A 22,776-nucleotide genomic window follows, 5' to 3' on the forward strand; every position below is an offset into this window, starting at 1 on the left:
ATACAGTCCTAGAATAAAGTTAAATCCATTAAAACGTAAACTTTTAAACTTTATTTTCTTATCGACCCTAATGACCCAGAATCCCAGAAAGCTGTGGTTAAGACACAAGCAGTGTTTATACTTTTATACTTTCTTATGAAATGGCGACCATACAATGTAGGTATTTTAAGCCAAGTATGAATGGAGATGAGTCCAGGATGAGTGGCGCGATCTTGTAGTCTTGTTAGTGACTAAGGCCGACATTAAAGGCCAAGAAAAATAATTCCTCAATATTAAATTCTTGTATAAGTATCTAAATATGAATTTAAAATCAATTCCTGTTACAACTAAGTTGAAAAGAAATATTTACCCAAATAAATTTCTGGTATGTCTGAGACAAAGAGAAATATTCACTCAATATCAATTTATAGTTTAATTAATCAAACATCTGATTGTCAAAGCTTAGGACAACTACGTCAAAAGACGAGCTTATTTGATTAAACAACTGAAGAGCATACCTAGTCAGTTGATTGTATACTAAGCATTGAATTAGGTATTATTGGTTGAACTATATACGACTATTATATCTCGGGAAGTTAAAAAAACCCTGTAGACTCAACCAACAATGTTTTATTGCTTTTGTAATCTACGACAGGCCATTGATGATTAAATTATGACGTAGCTTGATATAACCGTACTTCACTTAAGATGAGGTAAATAACCGTAGAATAGTCAGAGTACTGTTCTATTACATAGGAAGCAGTTGGAGTTTTGCGGATAATTTGTGCCCCAATTTTAGAGTTTTCTAAACTAAAAATTTCCATAGAATAATTTGAATACAAATTATATTTCGCATCAATATAATGTACATTTGCAGAGTTGCTTTTGTATACAACAATTAAAACTACTACTTTTTAGGGTTTAAATAAAATAAAACTGCAGTTAAGCTGTAGATTATTACTGAAACGGATCCAAAATTAGGTTTAGGAACTATTTAGGAAAAAAATTTAAGTAGTTGTAAGAAATGTGTCCGTATCCCACATAACGTTCTAGGAATAGACATCCTAGTTTTAATTGCAATTCCTCTTTGTAAACCTGTTTGTATACATCTGTTTTATAAGTAGAAAATCTAAAGGGGTTTTTTGGTGGCTGCAATATGATATTTTGAGTGAGTTCAATGCAACAACAAATAGTGTGAGTAAAAATTATATTAAAGTTTGTTTGACAATTAACATATTTGTTTCTATATGGTTGAATATAAACACCAATCAAATGCATAATAGGATATGTTCAAAAAACTTATTATTCTTATATATATTATAGGATTATTCACATGGTTCCAAGGCATTTATGTAGACGTAAAAACATTCTAATTGAGTAAACACAAGTTTTCCTCCTTCCACGGAAATAAACTGAAACGTTGCAGACTCTTCTAATAAGGATAAAACAACGGTGTAATTGGCAAAATGGTTGTTACGACCCATTTTATAGGTTTATCTCTAAGCTCCATCAAACGTATTTGCTTTTTTTCACATACTGTTAATTGTCAAACTCATAAGGTTCGGATATCTAAGTAAATATGCACATTATAATATAAATGAAGACATAACATATATATAATCATTGTAGGATTTCCAATAACAAAACACATATGGAAACCCATTCTATACATTTTATAATTACTTAATTAATTACCTTAACTGCAGGTACGAAAAAATATCGATAGTGAACAAAACTATTATAATAGTCCCAACATTAATTAGTTTATAACTCCTTTTACTGGTTGTTAATTTCAGTATTTCATCAAGAAAGGACAATATTTTTACTATTATAAATCACTAGTGTAAACTAAACACATTTCATTATCTCGATAAAAATAAAACTGGAAGTCAATATAACTAGGATTTTATTTACCAATCTTCAGAGTGATATACAATTCTCTTGAGACTTTTCATAAACTCTTCATAAGTTTTGATAATGTTTTATTTAAACTCAAAATATGCATAATTATCATGCAACCAACAGTTAGAACTTACCAATTATCCTTACCTGGTAAAGTTAAGAATTATTAAATCAATATTTTTTTGTATTTTTAAAGATTTATATAACGTACAATGCATAAGCTCCGTACAAAGAATTTTCCAATCCTTAGATTTGCCTTTTTTATATCAGGTAACAAAAAACGATTGTAAAATATCCGTAGTTTGTGTTTTAGGGACATACAACACACGTATCAAAACAATATTGATATATTGACAGTGGATGGGAGGATGGGATCCCAATATGGTCAACGGTTACCTCAAAGGTCCCTCTGCCATCATCCACCACAACCATTATGTGTTGCATACACACGTCTCTATAGTCCTTGTTAAAGCTAGCGACTACGGCTAAATACACAGGAACCTCCTTCGTCAATATACCCAACGATTCCAAAGTTTGCATAAGCAAGAGATGCCAATATTTATCACTTGATATGCAAGGCAGCCAAAGATGGTGGTGTGCCTTACAGGCCCTCAAGGCTATTTCACCCCCCCCCCCCACACTATATACCCCCCACTCGTCAGCCGGAAAGCTTCATTACCGTAATGGTGCTGACCTTTGCAGCTTCAGTTCCGCCAAGTGACCCATTTAGTCGCAAGATCACCTTATCTGCTTTGACATTTTAGTGTTTAGATTGTGCTAAGGCTAGTAGCCAGTTTGTGTGGAATAATTTTAATCAATATACAGGGGCTAGGTGTATAGTACAGATGAGTAAGAGTACTTATCTTACTTCTCTATCGTAAAGTCAAATAATACTTATATCATTATATAATTAAATTATTTTTCAAACTACTTTATCAACAAACTAAAAGTATATCAGCAAATCTGTTTCTCTCATCCATAGCCCCTCTTGACAAACATTTTTTACTTATGCTTCAGATATGATTAGAAAACAAAATGTTACCACTACAAACAACTATGGGACAAAACTGGGTTGTTATTAGCTATGTATAAGGTGTATAATATCGTTTAAATTCTTAGAGTTAAATTTTTCTGAGAGTCTGTGAAATACTTTTATATTACTTAACATGAAATTTTATTCTAACTTTAAATACTACCTTTGCAATGTAATGACCTGATCTTTGTTTCTTGGCATTGACATGAAAGTAATGTATAAAGATAATCGCTTTTAAGCTTCACGATAAAAGGAATAACGTTTGGACATGCAATGCCCTGTTTACATCATTGGCAACTTTGTCAGCGACCAAATCACTGCATTGCCTCGTGATTCGTTGTTCCTCTAGTTATTGATGGGGCATCTCCAAACTGCCTATATGATAACAAAATATATTATTCCTGTATAAATATTTGTAAACGAAATTTCATTGATAATTTGATTTGTTGTGTTTTCAACCTGCAACACAACAGATGGTAAAATAGGGTAAATTGTTATCGCTCATATATCTGTTATAAAGAGATACATTATTTGTATTGGGATTGATTGATGAGTGGGCAGCCTAATTAGATAACTTATTCAAAGAGCTGTCGGAAAAGTAATATTTCTATTTACATTTATAGTTCCAACATTTGTGGCGATTTTAACCCCCTCCCCCAAATTTTCTCCTAAAGTTGTATAAATAGATAAGTTTTTTGTGAATTCTGTATCAACCTTAGCTCAGTTTAAACTAAGGAGAATAGAAAACTCCCCTGATGATGGTAAGAGTCCCTAATAATACCGGAAACTTCAATATTTCTAGTTATTCTAAAAGTTGCATGTGGGATCGCTTAACGAGCGTTTGCGGCAAGGAGATTATGTAGCTTTTACAGTCACCGCTCCCGCATGATAAACAGATCTGCATATACAACGATGTTTACTATGCACGAAAACTTAGAATTAAGTTTTAATGACAGGTGAGCAAATGAGATTTTAGTTGCATTTAAAAAATGTTTATTCAGCTAAATTGGCTAATTATGTTTAACTGTAAATATAGTACAATTCAATTTGATTATAGGAGAAAGATTTTCCTCGTCATATTTATTGGGAAGAAAAAAAAACACTATACTGGATGGCAGAATCTAAGATAAGTTTTTGACCTTATTTAAACTGAGGATTTTAAATTCGAGCTTTCAAAATCGGTAATGAATAATATGCCATCTCATCCGTGAGATTTTTTTCACAATATTTTTAAACTAAAAATTATCATTGGACTTTTATTTTGTATTATTTGAAAAAAAACCTTAGAAACTGGTACAATCATATTGTTTTTTGAAAGAAACAAACTTATTCCTGAAATGAAATTTAAAATGTTAGCCTAGATGAAATGTTTTAAGATAGTATAAATTGCATAGGTTTTATTAAAACATATTGTCACCACTTTTTAATTTAGGCAACTGACCAAAGGTAATGTTAGAATCTGTTGTATAATGAGGCATGATAAAAAAAGTGTGTTAGAAAGAGATTTCAGACAACACTGAAAGGGTAAATGAACAGACATCACAATCACTAAGATATTACATAGAATAATCTTGTATCAAAATACTATACATTTAATATACTTGGTAGATTAATCAACTCATACAGTCCCGGAGGTCCATGATTGGTGTCCAATGAGATTGCTAGCTGAATAGCATTGATAAATTGGATTGGTAAACTAATAATAGGTTAACGTACAGTTTGATAGGATGTGATAGATGTGTATAATTCGGACATAACAGTAATTAATGTTATAGGGTTGAATGAAGCTATAAAATGATAAGATATTTTTATTTGTTTACGTTGACTCGGTGTCTTCAGTTATAGATTCGGAAACTACATTATATTGAAGTTCAGTATACAAGTTGGAAAATTAGAAAAACATATTAGGAAATGTGAAATTAGTTAAAAATGAAAATTACATTGTCAAGAAGATAATATATAGGATACAATAGATAGGAACTTTATCGTCGAATATAATAGCATTTCCAGTCTTCATGTTGTTAGTTAGATTATTTTAAATGGACATCTCCGGGTTAATCCATTAAGTTTTGTATGGGAACTAAATGGGGTTTTTCGTGCTTACCACTTAAGAAAACCTGAAACCTTATCGTGGTTTCATCAAGTCAAGATAATAAGTTGGTAAATATGTTAAATAAGGAGTTTCGATTCCGTATGTATGTATTGAATTAGCAGAACAGAATAGAACTAGAGTAAGATGTTTCTGATAATAATGTATTGATACGATTTCCATCATCATTTTATAACTGTGCCAAATATGAGTACTGCAAACGTACCATTGTTGTAAACAATCAGACAAGCAAAGGGAAGGGGTTTGATTACGATATAACAATGGATTGTTTCCTTTGGACCTTCGGGAAATGATACTTTTCAACGACTCGTCTAGTTTCATTACATCAGTAATTAATCGTATCAAACATTAATTTTACCTAATCAATACAAGTAGTTTATCAAAACAAATGAACTAGCATTACAAAACACATTTTTATTGTAAATATGTACTCTTTTTGTCATTTAACAGCAAATCTCTGGATTATATCAAAATTATTTTTTGAGAGTTGATTTTAGGACAGTTTGTATCGGCGTGAATGAACCCTGTTTATAAAATGGCAAACCTGACTCTTTTTCTACCCCATTTTACAACTAAAAATCGTAATATATCAGCTATTTCTTATTCGATCTTTTTGAACTTGGTATCGTTTGATAGGGAAATGAAAATGACAAAAAAAATGTTTTTGCCGTTCATTCATAAAATTTGCCATTTTTAGTAATTTAAATTTAAAGAATTAAAATAACCGTCATTTTGAAATTTTATGATGAATCAAGATGATTTTCCCCGAACGTGGGTCTATATTACCTTAAGATACATACCAGGTTTCATAGTGATCGGTTGAAAACCTGTAAATATAAAATGTTATGTGAAAAAAACAAAATGGTGAATATCTAGTTAACGAATCCATTTTGGAAAAATGTTATTCTTGGTTTTCTCTTTATTTTGACCAATAGAACCATTTCAAGGAGATTGGCTGTTTACTTACGGGACACCCTGTATAATCAATATATTGTAACAGCCTTATTTTCTAATCAGAGTGAGCTTAACTCAATGTACAATCAATGTTAATTACATAAAATGTTAAATCAATACTTTTATAGCCAGATAGGGTAAATTGGTCATAACCGTATCCCATGTGTAATAACAGATGTTAATAAAATTATACTCTGGTTTCGTTCATAGAATCATTGTTGATATTTTTAGATCAACATCTTGATTGTGTGGAGCAAGTATATGATTAAATTTTACTATGAGAGTATTTCATTCCATTAAGGCTCACCCAATAAGAAGGAAATCAGGTTACAGATCACAGGAATAACGAATGGAAAACCTTCACATTCAGGAAAATAAAATCTCAGTTCATACTGGTACAATTACTGTTAACAAAGCAAACTCGGCTTCTGTAAACTTGGTTTATCTTTTGTTCCTCTCTGTTGGTGAGAAACTAAGTCTAATGAGTAACGAGAAACTCTTTCAAATTGGAAACCTAATCCTAAGTTTATTTCAGGAAAAAACTCTGACAGCTTTTGCTTGGTTTTGAGATTCTTTGTACCACGTCTCCGTGATTGAATGAACTCAATTTTATATGTGATTATAATTTATAATTCAATTACCAGTACGCTGAAATAAATATAAAAAATGTTAAATTAAATAAAGAAATTGCCAAAATTGACTAAAATATATTCGTAATCAATCAAACTACAATAGTTTATTTATTTTCCATTAGTATAGCATGGGAATTTTTAATTTGAAACATTATTTTATTTCCTCCGTAACCGTTGAGCATACACAAAAGGGCGGTGTACTCAATGAGCTATATTTCCACGGAAAAGCTTATTAGAACTAAGAACTAAGTAGTTAAGAATTATTCGCCCAAATAAATTGCTGGTACGGCTGAGACAAAGAGAAATATTCACTCAATAGTCAGTTGATTGCATGCTAAGCATTGAATTAGATATTATTGGTTGAACTATGTACGACTATTATATCTCAGGAAGATCAAAATAGCCCTTTAAACTCAACCAACAATGTTGTACTGCTTTTGTAATCTACGTAATCTACGACAGTCCATTGATACTTAAATCGTGACGTAACTTGACATAACCTTACTGCACTTAAGATGATGAAAATAACTGTGGAATAGTCAGAGTACTGTTCTATTACATCAGCGCAGTCAGAGTTTTTCGGATAATTTGTACTCCAATCATTAATATAATTTTTGTCTAAACTAAACATATCCACAGAAAGAAATTTAAATACAAATTATATTTTGTATCAATATATGTACATTTGCACTATTGATATTTTGATACAACAATTAAAACTACTACTTTTTTGGCTTAACATAACATAAAACTGCAGTTAAGCTGTAGATTATTACTGAAACGGATCTAAAGTTAGGTTTAGGAACTATATTTGATAAAAATGTAAGTAGTTGTAAGAAATGTGTTCGTATCCCACATAACGTTCTAGGAATAGATATCCTAGTTTTAATTGTACTTCCTCTTTTTAAACCTGTTTGTATACATCTATTTTATAAGTAGAAAATCTAAAGGGGTTTTATTGGTGGCTGCAATATGATATTTTGAGTAAGTTATACAACAACAAACGTGCGATTAAAAATTAGATTAAAGTTTGTTTGATAACTAACATTTTGGTCTATATGCTTGAATATAAACACCAATCAAATGTATAACGGGATATATTCCAAAAACTACAGGATTATTCACATGGTTCCAAGGCATTTATGTAGACGTAAAACACTCTAATTGATTAAACACAAGTTTTCCTCTTTTTACGGAAATAAACTGAAACGTTGCAGACTCTTCTAATAAGGATAAAACAACGGCGTAATTGGCAAAATGCTTGTTACGACCCATTTTATAGGTTTATCTTCAAGCTACATCAAACGTTTTTGCTTTTTTGTTCACGGACTTAAGGTTTAAACTCATAATATTCGGATATCTAAGTATTATAAATATGCTCATTATAATATAAATGAAGACATAACATATATAAAATCATTGTAGGATTTCCGATAACAAAATACACATATGGAAACCCATTCTGTGCATTTTATAATTACTTAGTTAATTACCTTAACCGCAGGTACGAAAAAAACATCGATAGTGAAAAAAACTATTATGATAGTCCCAGCATTAATTATTTTGTTAAACTCCTTTAAAGCCGGGGATTCCTAGGCGCAGAAGTGGAGAGCGGAGGGAGGAACGCGGAGAGAGTAACGCGGAGAGCGGAACGCGGAGAGTGGACTCCACTGTCTTAGGTAATTTAATGTTACTGTTTTCCTACAAGCGGAGCGGAACATCATGTTAATCTCTTTTCTGCTCTCCGCGTTCCTCTCTCCGCTCCCCACTTCCGCACCTAGGAAAACCCGGCTTAACTGATCGTTAATTTTAGTATTTCATCAAGAAAGGACAATATTTTTACTATTATAAATCACTAGTGTAAACAAAACACATTTCATTATCTCGATAAAAGTCAATATAACTAGTATTTTATTTATCAATCTTCAGATATACAATTCTCTTGAGACTTTTGATAAACTCTTCATAAGTTTTGATAATGTTTTATTTCAACTCAAAATAAGCATACTTATCAGGCAACCTAAAGTCAAAGATGGCCAACTATCCTTACGTGCCACAGTTAAGAATTATTGAATCAATATTTTTTGTATTTTTAAAGATTTATATAGTAACGAACAATGCAGAAGCTCCATACAAAGAAATTTCCAATCCTTAGATTTGCCTTTTTTGATCAGGTACCTAAAAAGCTACTGGAAAATATCCGTAGTTTGTGTTTAAAGCCGGGTTTTCCTAGGCGCGGAAGCGGAGAGCGGAGAGAGGAACGCGGAGAGCGGACTTGTCTTAGGCAATTTAATGTTACTGTTTTCCTAGAAGCGGAGCGGAATGCCATGTTAACTTGAATTCCGCCCTCCGCGTTCCTCTCTCCGCTCGCCGACTCCGCGCCTAGGAAAACCCAGCTTTAGGGACATACAACACACGTATCAAAACAATGAAATGAAATGAAATTAAATTAAATTAAAAATGTCTTTATTTAAGAGGCGAAGTTAGGACTTGCAAGTCCTCTCTACCACTTACATAAACAAACATAACTAAACAACAATACATACACAACAACAAACATAAATAAATAAAAACTTATTCCCTTATATAAGTAAATTTAAATAATCTAAAGTAATCATTAAATTAGTAAACATTAAAAAATATTGAAAACAATATTGATATATTGACAGTGGATGGGAGGATGGGATCCCAATATGGTTTACCTCAAAGGTCCCTCTGCCATCATCCTCCCCCACAACCATTGTGTTGCATACACACGTCTCTATAGTCCTTGTTAAAGCTAATGATTAAAGCACAATACACAGACAACCCCTTTCATCAATATACCCAACAATTCCAAAGTTTGCAAAAGCAAGATTCCTCCACATCTATGCGAATATTTTTCACTTGATATGCAAGGCAGCCAAAGATGGCGGTGTGCCTTACAGGCCCTCAAGGCTCTTTCACCCCCCCACACTATATACCCCTTCTCGTCAGCCGGAAAGCTTCATTACCGTAATGGTGCTGACCTTTGCAGCTTTAGTTCCGCCAAGTGCCCCATTTAGTCGCAAGATCACCTTATCTGCTTTGACATTTCAGTGTTTAGATTGTGCTAAGGCTAGTAGCCAGTTTGTGGAATAATTTTATTCAATATACAGGGTCTAGGTCTAGGTTTATGGTACAGAGGAATAAGAATACTTATCTTACTTCTCTTTCGTATAGTCAAGTAATACTTTTTATCAATATATAATTAAATTATTTTTCAAACTACTTTATTAACCAACTAAAAGTATATCAGGGAATCCGTTTACCTCATCTATAGCCCCTTTTGACAATAACATTTTTTACTTATGCTTCAAATATGATTAGAAAACAAAATGTTACCAACCACTACTAACAACTATGTGACTAAACTGGGTTGTGACAAAACTATGTATATGTTAGCTATGTATATGTGTATAATTTCGTTTAAATTCTCACGGTTAAATTTCTTAAGAGTCCTTAAGAGTTCTTAAGAGTAAATACTCTTATATTACTAAATATAAAATTGTATTGTAATTTTAAATGAATTAGCCCTTTGGAATCTAATTCCTACCTGATCTTTGTTTCTTGGCAGTGACATGAAAATAACGTATAAAGATAATCGCTTTTAAGCTTAATGATGAAAGGAATAACGTTTGGACATGCAATGCCCTGTTTACATCATTGGCAACTTTGTCAGTGACTAAATCACTGCATTGCCTCGTGATTCGTTGTTCTTCCAGTTATTAATGTGACATCCCCAAACTGCCTAAATAATAACAAAATAAATCATTCCCGTATAAATATTTGTAAACGAAATTTCATTGATAATTTGATTTGTTGTGTTTTCAACCTGCAACGCAACAGATGGTAACAGGGTAAATTGTTATCGCTCACATATCTTTCTGTTATAAAGAGATACATTATTTGTATTGTGATTGATTGATGTTTGGGCCAATTAGATAACGTAAAATTTCTAATTATTTATATTTATAGTTCCAACAATTGTGGTGATTTCAACTCCCCCCCCACAAATCTCCTAAAGGAATTCAATTTAAAAACTTGTATAAACAGATAAGTTTTTGGCGAATTCTGTATTAACCTTAGCTAAGTTTACTTTAATTAAACTAAGGGGAATATAAAACCCCCCTAATGATGGTAAGAGTCCCTAAAAATACCGGAAACTTAAATATTTCTAGTTTTTCTGAACGTTGCATGTGGGATCGCTTTACGAGCGTTTGCGGCAAGGAGATTATGTAGCTTTTACAGTCACCGCGCCCGCATGATAAACAGATCTGCATATACAACGATGTTTACTTTGCACGAAAACTTAGAATTAAGTTTTAATGACAGGTAAGCAAATGAGATTTTAGTTGCCTTGAAAAGAAATGTTTATTTAGCTAAATTGTCTAATTATGTTTAACTGTAAATATATTACAATTCAATTTGATTATAGGAGAAATATTTTCCTCGACATATTTATTGGGCCGAAAAAGAAACACATGATAGTGCAAGGTAGAATCAAAGATGGGTTTTTGACCTCAGATTTAAACTGAGCATTTTAAATTCAAGCTGTCTAAATCGGTAATGAATAATATTCCATCTCATCCGTGAGATGTTAACGCCTTTTTTTTAATATTAAAAATTACCATTGTACTTTTAATGTGTGTGAGTGTGTTAGAAAGATTTTAGACAATCCTGAAAGGGTCAGTAAACAGACATCACGATCACTAAGATATTACATAGAATAATCTTGTATCAAAAGACTATACATTTAATAAACTTGGTAAGTTAATTAACTCACACAGTCCCGGAGGTCCATGATTGGTGACAAATGAGATTGCTAGCTGAATAGCATTGAGAAATTAGATTGCTAAACTAATATTAGGTTAACGTACAGTTTGATGGTATACGATAGATGTTTATAACTCGGACATAACAGTAATTAATGTCATAGGGTTGATTGAAGCTATAAAATGATAAGATGTCCTTATTTCTTTATGTTAACGCAGTGTCTTCAGTTATAGATTCGAGATCTACATTATATTGAGGTTCAGTATACACGTTGGAAAATTAGAAATTCATTGCTAAAAAATTAGAAAAACATTATTAGGAAATGTGAAATTAGTTAAAAATGAAAATTTCATGGCCAAGAAGATAATGTATAGGATACAATAGGAACTTTATCGTCGAATAAAATAGCACTGCAAGTCTTCATGTTATTAGTTTGTTTTAAATGAATGTATCAAGGTTTTAAGTTATTTTATGGGAAATAAACGGGTTTTGTTCCTCATGCTTACCACAAAAAACCTGAAACCTTATAGTGGTTTTATCAAGTGAAGATAATGAGTTGGTAAATATTTTTAATAAAGAGTTTCGGTTCCATGTGTATGTATTGAATTAGCAAAAGTGAATAGAATTAGAGTCAGATATATATGGTAATAATGTATTGATACAATTTCCATCATCATTTTATAACTGTGCCAAATTTGAGTATTACAAACATATCATTGCTGTGAAATAATCAGTCTAGTGAATGAAAGGGGGTTTGATTACGATACAACAATGTACTGTTTCCATTGGACCTTTGGGAAATGATACTTTTCAACGACTCGTCTAGTTTCAACACATTAGTTAATCGTTTCAAACATCAATTTTACCTAAACAATATAAGTAGTTTATCAAAACAAATGAACTAGCTTTACAAAACACATTTTTCGTTTAAATATTTACTCTTTTCGTCATTTAACAGCAAATCTCTGGATTATATCAAAATTATTTTTTGAGAGTTGATTTTAGGACAGTTTGTATCGGCGTGAATGAACCCTGTTTGTAAAATGGGCAAACCTTACTAGTTTAGCCTTTTTCTACCCCATTTTATAACTAAAAATTGTAATATATCAGCTATTTCATATTCGATCTTTTTGAACTTGGTATCGTTTGATAGGGAATCGGAAATGCCAAATAAAAGTGTTCTTGTCGTTAATTCATAAAATTAGACATTTTTAGTAATTTAAATTTAAAGAATTAAAATGGCCGTCATTTTGAAATTGTATGATGAATCTTTGATGAATTGTTTTCCTAACATGGGCTTCTATTACCTTAACATATATACGAAGTTTCATAATTGTCGGTTAAAAAACTTTTAAGATAAAAATGTTATGTTTATGTGAAAAAACAAAATGGCGAATACCTGGGTAACGAAGTCATTTTGGAAAAAAATGTTCTTGATTTTCTCTTTATTTTGACCAATAGAACCATTTCATGGAGTTTGGTTGTTTATTAACAGGCCACCCCGTATAATCAGTATGTAACAGCCTTATTTTTTAATCAGAGTGAGCTTAACTCAATGTGCAATCAATGTTAATTACATAAAATGTAAAATCAATACATTTATAGGCAGTTAGGGTAAATAGGTCATAACACGTATCCCATGTGTAATAACACGATGTTAATAATTATACTATGGTTTGTTCATAGAGTCATGGATGATTTCTTTAAATCAACATCCTGATTGTGTGGAGCAAGTATACGATTTAATTTTACTAGAGCAGTATTTCATTTCTTTAAGGCCCACCTAATAACAAAGAAATCAGGTTACAGATCACAGGAATAACGAATAGAAAACCTTGGCATGCGGAAAATAAAATCTCAGTTCATACGGGTACAATTACAGTTAACAAAGCAAACTCGGCTTCTGTAAACTTGGTTTATCTTTTGTTCCTCTCTGTTGGTGAGAGACTAAGTCTAATGAGTAACGAGAAACTCTTTTCAAATTGGAAACCTAATCCTAAGTTTATTTCAGGAAAAAAACTCTGACATAGCTTTTGTTTGGCTTTGAGACTCTTTGTACCGTATCTTCGCGATTGAATTATATCCATTTTATGTGGGAACTTATAATTTATAATTCAACTACCAGTACGCTGAAATAAATAAATTTTTTTTTTATTAAATAAAGAAATTTGCCAAAATTGACTAAAATATATTCGTAATCAATCAAACTACAATGGTTTATTTATTTTCCATAAGTATAGCATGGGAATTTTTAGTTTGAAAAATATTTGTATTTCCTCTATAACCGTTAAGCATACAAAAAACGCTTCAATATAGTAATCAATTTTTTTTTAATGCTCTACAAAATTGTTATGACAGAAATTTAGTACTGTAATTGTATGTTTTGAGGGGTACATTTCATGAGTTTTACAAACAAACATGTGGAAATAGTGGAATAGATAGGTGTACTCAATGAAGTATATTTCCATGGAAAAGCTTATTAGAAGTAAGGCATGAGTGTTAAGTATCTGCATAGCATCTTGAAACTACAACATGACAGTATGTTTCACCAGACAGTAGCCTAAACAAAAATATCAAATTACAATACATCAATTGATTTCTATAAATTAGTGCAATTAAAAGGTAATAGTGCTAACTAACTTAACATGTTTTTAGAAATAAATTCTGAAAATTAAAATGGAATCAGTGAATCAGTTATTGGGACGAAAAATGAACACGAACTGCAAAGCAGAATCAAAGATGAGTTTTTGACCTCAGATTTAAAATGAGCATGTTTAATTCAAGCTTTCAAAATCGGTAATTAATAATATTCCATATCATCCGTGAGATGTTAACGCATTTTTTCAAATATTAAAAATTACCATTGTACTTTTAATTTGTGTGAGTGTGCTAGAGAGATTTTAGACAATCCTGAAAGGGTCAGTGAACAGACGCCACAATCACTAAGATATTACATAGAATAATCTTGTATCAAAAGACTATACATTTAATATACTTGGTAGATTAATCAACTCATACAGTCCCGGAGGTCCATGATTGGTGCCCAATGAGATTGCTAGCTGAATAGCATTGAGAAATTGGATTGGTAGACTAATATTAGGTTAACGTACAGTTTGATAGGATATGATAGATGTTTATAATTCGCACATAACAGTAATTAATGTTATAGGGTTGAATGAAGCTATAAAATGATAAGATGTTCTTATTTGTTTATGTTAACGCAGTGTCTTCAGTTATAGATTCGGGAACTACATTGAAGTTCAGTATACAAATTGGAAAATTATAAATTCAATTGCTAACAAAATTATTAAAAATGAATTGGTCAGGAAGATAATATATAAGATACAATAGATACGAAATTTATCGTCGAGATAAATAGCATAGTCTTCATGTTGTTAGTTATTTTAAATGAACGTCTCGAGGTTAATCCATTACGTTATTTTAGGGGAACTTAACGGGTTTTTTTCGTGCTTACCACTAACCCGTAGTTTCATCAAGTGAAGATAATAAGTTTGTAAATATTTTAAATAAGGAGTTTAGATTCCATATGTATGAATTGAATTAGCAGAACTGAATAGAACTAGAGTAAGATATTTTTGATAATAATGTAGGCCTATTGATAAAATTTCCATCATCATTTTATAACTGTGCCAAATATGAGTACTGCAACTATATCATTGTTGTAAAACAATCAGACTAGCAAAGGGAAGGGGTTTGATTACGATATAACAATGGATTGTTTCCTTTGGACCTTTGGGAAATGATACTTTTCAACGTCTCGTCTAGTTTCATTACATCAGTTAATCGTTTCAAACATCAATTTTACCTTACCAATAAAAGTGGTTTATCAAAACAAATGAACTAGCTTTACAAAACTAGTTCGTGTAAATATTTAGTCTTTTCGTCATAAAACAGCAAATCTCTGGATTATATCAAAATTATTTTTTGAGAGTTGATTTTAGGACAGTTTGTATTGCTGGACAGTAATCGGTTATTTGAAGATTTACCTTTTAACACACCAATCCTTGAATTAAATTAACTGATGTGTTGATTAAAGAAACAGTGTTTGTGTCATTTGACTTGTATAGTACATTAAATGTCAGTAATAATTTACAGAAAGTCAAAACAGTATATGTAATATCCCCCATTTCCGTTCAACTAACACCACTATATTTTTCAATTGAAAATGTTTTAACTATCAACGAATCCAGCTAAGGGTTAGGTTAGATTAGATTAGGATGGGTTAGGTTGGAGCCCAGATACAACTTCAATTTATTTTAAAAGTATAAAACTCACTATGCAGATTGAGTTAAATTTAAAAAGATTTTGTATCTGATATATGTATATAATTGCAGACGTCAATAGTAAAAAGTCTAGTAGTTTAGTTTCAGTAAAAATTAATTTAATTTACTGGTATTTTTTGTTCCTTATTGTAACAAGCATCATTTCATATATTTCTTTGATGACAAAATCTACACACAAGCGTGGCACCGCCTTCCATGATCATGACAAATCTGTCCCTTGTAGCCTTTAGTGGTAAGCTGATACCTTGAACAACGAAGCAAATATGTTCCTTGGATAACTTCTATAACTTATACAATATCTAGGCACATCACGGAATGTTTCATCAACACAGATTTTACAAGATATTTATCCTTTGCAAACAAAAGTGTTGCATTACTAGATAATAAACAATGAGTATAATCATTGTTTTATCATAGTAGGAATTGCTTTTAAATCAGAACAAAACTATGATATATGTTTTCTTAACAAAGAGTACGATATCACAGGTTTTAGGACTTTCTTTACAACATACACCAACGATAAAACATCATCACTTAATATTATAGACCATAAAAACTAAGCAGCAAAAAATCTGTGAAATCTCTTATTCCTCGAGTAAAAATTTTGTATGGTTTCAGTAACACTTAAAATCCATTTTTTAAGTCCATGTGCTTTTGAAAGTGATGTAAGGCTAAATTATTAACTTAACTCATACCAGGCAGCTAAGAATATATATCCGTTTTAACTGTCCGGCGGGAATTACGTAAACCATTTGGTTTTTCATTTACAGTAACGGCTCCAGCTTAGACAAAGTTTATGGTAATAAAATGTAATAGATCCTTAACCGGTGCTTTTGAACAAATCCTAGTTTCTACGACAAACCTTTTATGGAGAGAAATCTATTTAAATCACGAAGCCCATGTGTTTCCTGTATTCATCATACTGTATGTACTAAACCACTTTGTTTCAAAACTCTCGACATTGTTTATTAATCTAAGAATAAATAGTCCGGAAACTAAATATAATTTCGTCACCGTGGCGTTTCTATTTTGAATTTGGTTCCGATCCAGATACAATACACAAACGTATGTTAAAGAATATTAAGTTAGGAGCCATAAATCACCCTAAAAGTGTATTTTGTACTTGTTTATTATTTGTTATTGGTTCTGACCCATTTCCCTCATGAGTCTAGTGATTTCTCGCGTTTATTAGAACCAGATTCCTCAAAAAATTATCAACATATTGATTGTGGAGCAAGTATATGATTACATTTTATTAGACAGTATTTCATTTCATTAAGGCCCACCTAAAAGGAAATCAGGTTACAGATCACAGGAATAGGAAAACCTTCACATTCAGGAAAATAAAATCTCAGTTCATACTGGTACAATTACTGTTAACAAAGCAAACTCGGCTTCTGTAAACTTGCTTTATCTTTTGTTCCTCTCTGTTGGTGAGAGACTAAGTCTAATGAGTAACGAGAAACTCTTTTCAAATTGGAAACCTAATCCTAAGTTTATTTCAGGAAAAAACTTTGACATAGCTTTTGCTTGGCTTTGAGACTCTTTGTACCGTATCTTCGTGATTGAGTTAACTCCATTTTATATGTGAACTTATAATTTATAATTCAACTACCAGTACGCTGAAATAAATAATAATTTTTAGATAGCTTAGTATGAAAAAAAATAAAGTGCCAAAATTGAATAAAATACATGCGTAATCAATCAAACTACAATGGTTTATTTATTCTCCATACCAATAACATGGGAATTTTTAATTTGATACATTCTTTTATTTCCTCCGTAACCATTAAGCATACAAAAACGCTTCAATATACTAAACTATTATTTGTTTATGCTCTACAAAATAGTTGAAGCACAGTACTTTAAAGTGTATTAGTCTTTATGTATGCATAGACCATGAATAGTGAATATCCACTTCGTCAAAGCACAGATAATATAACCCCTACTAGTGGGTTGTACTAGGGGTTATATTATCTGTGGTCAAAGGTACAACTTTGCCTTCCAATTGTGAGAGGAAAACTAATATTGGGTTTTAACAGAATACCCCAAATATAAAAATTTTCAATTTATCTTAATTGAACTTATAGTATAACTAAAATCCTAATTTTAAAGTTTACATAAAGAATTAAGCTATTCAATGTATTTCAGGACATATTAAATTAATAGCAAAAGAAGTTGTGTTAACATATTTTTACTAGTTTTAGTTACATTTCGTATTTCAATATTGAAACATAATTGAAAATTGACTTAGGCTTTTAAATTAATTGGTAAATTAATTTACCAATTTACCCTTTGCCATTCCTAACTATTAGTTCAAAGGTTTAAGATTAAACCTTTTCAAAATATAATCATAATAAGGTGACCTAGTATCTTCTTATTTTTAGAGGATTTATTTTGAGAGGTCATATAATAAAATCCAGCTATCCTATTCAAAACATGTTATTTGTTCTAACGGCCAGATATACATTACAATGAATCATAACCATACACACCCTTAATTTTTATTCAATAACGAGTTAGCGTAGCGAACGAGCTAACCTGAAGGCAAGTGAGCGCAGCAAACGAGCTCCAACCTAAAGGTCTCGCGGAGCGAACGAACTTCAACCATGATTGATTGAGCCATGCGAATACTTATGAAGTAAACGGGGCAAAGCCCGCGGGTACAGCTAGTTCAATAATAAAACTATATTATGTACTATCATTGACTATTGGATACTATGTTTCAATATATTGACTTAAATCGTGTTTCTATCATAACAATTCATCATAAATCTAAACAATACCTTAAACTTAACAATCTCTACTATTCTGGACATCCAATGTTACAAAACGGATCCAATGTAAACGCAATATGTGGAACTAACAAGGCTTCCCTGAAATAATCAGGGAATCCCTAAAAGTGGTTTATCCGTGGGAATCACCTCACTAACTACCTCAGGCTTATAACTTTGCCGATTACAATGCTTACTCAAAACACGTCTGGTTGTTGTGGAAATTGTGAAATTAATTTACGGTTTAATTGGTCAAGCCTTAGAGTTATCCTTAGACGTTAAAAAAACCAGAACAATTATTTATCTAAGACTATAACAATAGGTATAAAAAGTTGGTTTTTAACACATAGTATGATAGACAATGTAAGGGCTCTGTCATAAAGCGGGGTCGTTATTGTAGGTGTAATTCAGGCTAGGTTTGAAACTCTCTATTATATAATTCACAGATATACATATATACAGTTCAAAGGGTAAAAAAACAGTTGTTACTATTGAGCATAGAATTCTTGATATAAATAAACAAATAAACATATAAATAAATACAAATAAACTAAATCGAGCCACGACTCGGTCCCCAGGTACTTATAAGTAAACTGTTGTAGTGTGCTTGCTTATGAACATATTTGGAAATATATTTTATTTAATTCTAAACTATTATCACTTTACTAAAAGACACTTTATTACCTTCACTGGAGCGACAAACCTATATATTCGTAAAACTAATTTGTTTTTTTCAAATAGGGAATAAATATCACATTTTTAACGAGGTATTTTAGTGAAAATCCAATCAAGCTAATATAAATTCGCTAAGTCTGGAGGTTGTCTGCGGCGGGGCTATCTACCATCAAAATACTATTCAGTTATGTAAAAGTGTAAAAGTGTTCTGTGTTCAGTGTAAAAGAGCCTTTGACTCTTGAGGTTCTGCCAAATAATGCAGGTTTCCAACTAGAATATTTTAAATGTGCACTCTGAAAACGTGCACTTGTAACAAGAGTTGTATTTCTATTTTTATGTTTTCTAAATGTTCTATTCTAAGATTAATTTTGCTTTTCCTATTACGGAAATATCTCCAATATAAAACAACAATATAATATAACAAAAGCGAGTGTGTTGTGTCAATGCCAGGCCAGCTGTCCCCGTGTGACAGCTGTTGGTTGTGATCGGACCAATGTGGTCGTCACCTAGACACATGCGGTTTAAAGGGAAAATAAACACTTCACTTATTAAAATTTCAATTTCCTTGAACACTTTTTAAATTTGCTGAATTTAGTGGAGTTAATTTAAAATGGTTAAATAAATTATACTGTTTAATAATTATTTGTCAAAAAAATATATTATAGCCTTTTTAATTTATTTTCAAAATTTAATGTTCTTTGTGATTGTATATAATGTTTTCTATGACATAACGACCCTAGTTGAGCATAGAATTAATCATATAATTTCCTAAGGCTTTCAAGAGGTGTAATTATATTCGGAAAATATTTTATTTATGCTTAACTATAAAAAAAAAACCGTAGGATGATATTATTTTTTTACTCTTGTAACCAAGAAACCACGAAAATGGGGAAAAGATTGTTGTAGCACTTTGAAACACATACAAATAGTTCGTATTTTTCCCCCTAAATGCGGGCTGTTGAGTTTATACCACTGACAATTTTAATCTGAATTGGAAGATCACTGATTGCTGGACCATAATCATTTACGTCAATCACCCAAGTGACTAAGTGATGTTTCCCTTCCTATAAAAATCTATATTAGAGGGATTTAGGATTCCTGCTATTTGGAATGCACAATTTACTCTTTATTCCTAAACGCATACCATGAATAAAAAATTTTGATGTTAAATATAAATCCATACAAAAGTGATATTCATTTATTTACTGTATAAAGATTTTACAATAATTTAAAAATGCATTAGTTTGCTCAAGATATTAAATATAAATAAATAATATTTATATTTATATTTGGTGATCACAGCTATTTAAATTTTTCTCTGTAAGGTGGCAGGCAGCTATTGTAGTATCCCTTAAAAACATTGGTAACCTTAAATACACCACATTTACAAACACATCGTACAAACATATATCCATAACACGAGATCTCATATACAAACACATATATAAGTAAATACATATCCACATTATATATATATATACACATCGTATAGTATTTCTGTACGATACTAGTGTTCAGGATTGAGTTCTAGGAATTGTTTTGCAAAATCGAATTGTAGACACAGTAATCTATAAAAAAAAACTTTTTTCCAACTAAAAAAGGTCAACAATAAAGAATATCTAGATTATCTAGAATATCTACCCGTATCTAGATTTTGATGAAGACTACAGTTAAATACCTCTATTCTTTTATAACTTGTTATTATGGTGTAACTAAAAAAACAATTATATGGCTATATATTTCAATAGCAGGTAAGCAAATTTAGGGTTCTTCACAGTAAAAGGTTACTTCATCATTTCTATGATGAAAGGTCAACCATGTAACATAACAAACAAAATAATGCATATGGTAGCAGATTTCAGTAAATCAGGAAACTATGTAATATATTTCTTTACCTCCATATTTCAATTATTCGAATTGTTCAATAAAGCGATTATACTACTTCGGTACATGTACCTCTTTAAAATGTCTTCTGTCTATTGTTCATGTAAACCTTTCATTTACTTTCATGTACTTTCATGAATATGACAGATGTAAGAATCGGATTTGAAAAATAATTCTATTCTTTTTATAATAAAATATCTTAAATACGTTGAACCTTGGACTTATAAATGTTTGGTTTAATCTCAAACCTTGTTATGTCAATACGTAAAAGCAAAACCATTAAGAATATGTGTTTCATAACAAATTATTTATTCGATGAATTTGTAAGCTAATAAATCTAAAAACATACATTCTATATTCAAAGTATTTAATAAAACCTTCAAATGCACCTTTACGCTTTGTCAAATGGCAACTGCAGGTGGATTAACCCACATTGTTGAAAAGTCAGCCAAACCAAGGTTAATGTTGTTAGAGCCCGCAATGTGCCAAAGCTCACTTGGGACATAGTTTATGTAAAGTGCAGTCCAACTATGCATTTTATTTTGCAAATAACACATAATATAAATTTGAACAGTCGCTCTTTGTTGTATTGTAATTTAGGTTTATTTATTTATTGTATTTGCCATCATATGTATACAACTAATACCCCCTTAATTATTATTGCGTGATAAAATATTATTCGGCACTGCTACAGTAATAGTTCCCTTAAACATTATCGTAATATTGCTTCCAACTTAAATAGTTTTCCTGTAGTTGGTTGTTTTTAACCTGCTTCAAGATGCATGTTAACCGATGTTTGAAATCTATATTAAATATGTGGTTATAGTTTTGTTGGGTAGGTAAACTCCACTTTAAGTCAAAGGAATCGTCGACACACTAAATAATCTATTTACTGATACCTAAGACGTAGTTTTTTTTATGGTAGTTTATTAATTTTGAGGTTGTCAATTATGAAGTAATGAAAAGCTATGAGTGCTCGAATAAGCTAACGCGTTTGATGATAGTAAGTATGAATTCTTCAATGTATGGACATGCGTAATTTCCTTATTTTAATTTAAGATATGACCCAGTACTTCGCTCAACAAAAATTAATACACTTCCCCTCCAAGATTGAATCATTTCTAAAATGTGTCTGCCATTATAACCGTCCCACCTTGAGCTATTGGTGAGTTTTAGATTTAAAAACTGTTTTCAGAAATACAATTTAACTGTTATTCACACAAATTAGGGGTCCAATTGTCCTGCATAAATGTTAACTAAAGTAAACGTTTTGTCTATGTGCTATATACATTTAACCTTGTATTTTCTCAATACTAATGTTAGTACACATTTCACTACTTAAAACCAGTATCAAGCAGTCAAAAGAGTATATAACATAAATTATTTATTGGGTCAATGGTTCTGCAGTAATTAATTATTAATAAGAGTATTTTTGTTTACTTGACAACCAAGTATATTAATCAAACTATATATCTAGTTAGGACACCCGTCACCCGTGCCATCGTTAAATTTGAAGATTGCTTATGCAGATGGCAAGGAGCGTTAATCTCAACACTTAGCAGAGCAGCAATCATGGCTTAGAATTATAAAGTGAAGACAGTACATTATAATTTTCTTTTTTATTCTGCCCTGAAAGTAACATTTAACTTTAATTAATGACTAGCTTAATTACACATCCTCCAACTCAGTTAAGATAAGGTACTCAGTTAGATCAGTTGTTAAGGTATGTTATTGG

Source organism: Macrosteles quadrilineatus, unplaced genomic scaffold (genome assembly GCF_028750875.1).
Source record: "Macrosteles quadrilineatus isolate MER2022 unplaced genomic scaffold, UCM_ALF_1.0 Scaffold_8__2_contigs__length_117827958, whole genome shotgun sequence".
Classification (NCBI taxonomy): domain Eukaryota; kingdom Metazoa; phylum Arthropoda; class Insecta; order Hemiptera; family Cicadellidae; genus Macrosteles; species Macrosteles quadrilineatus.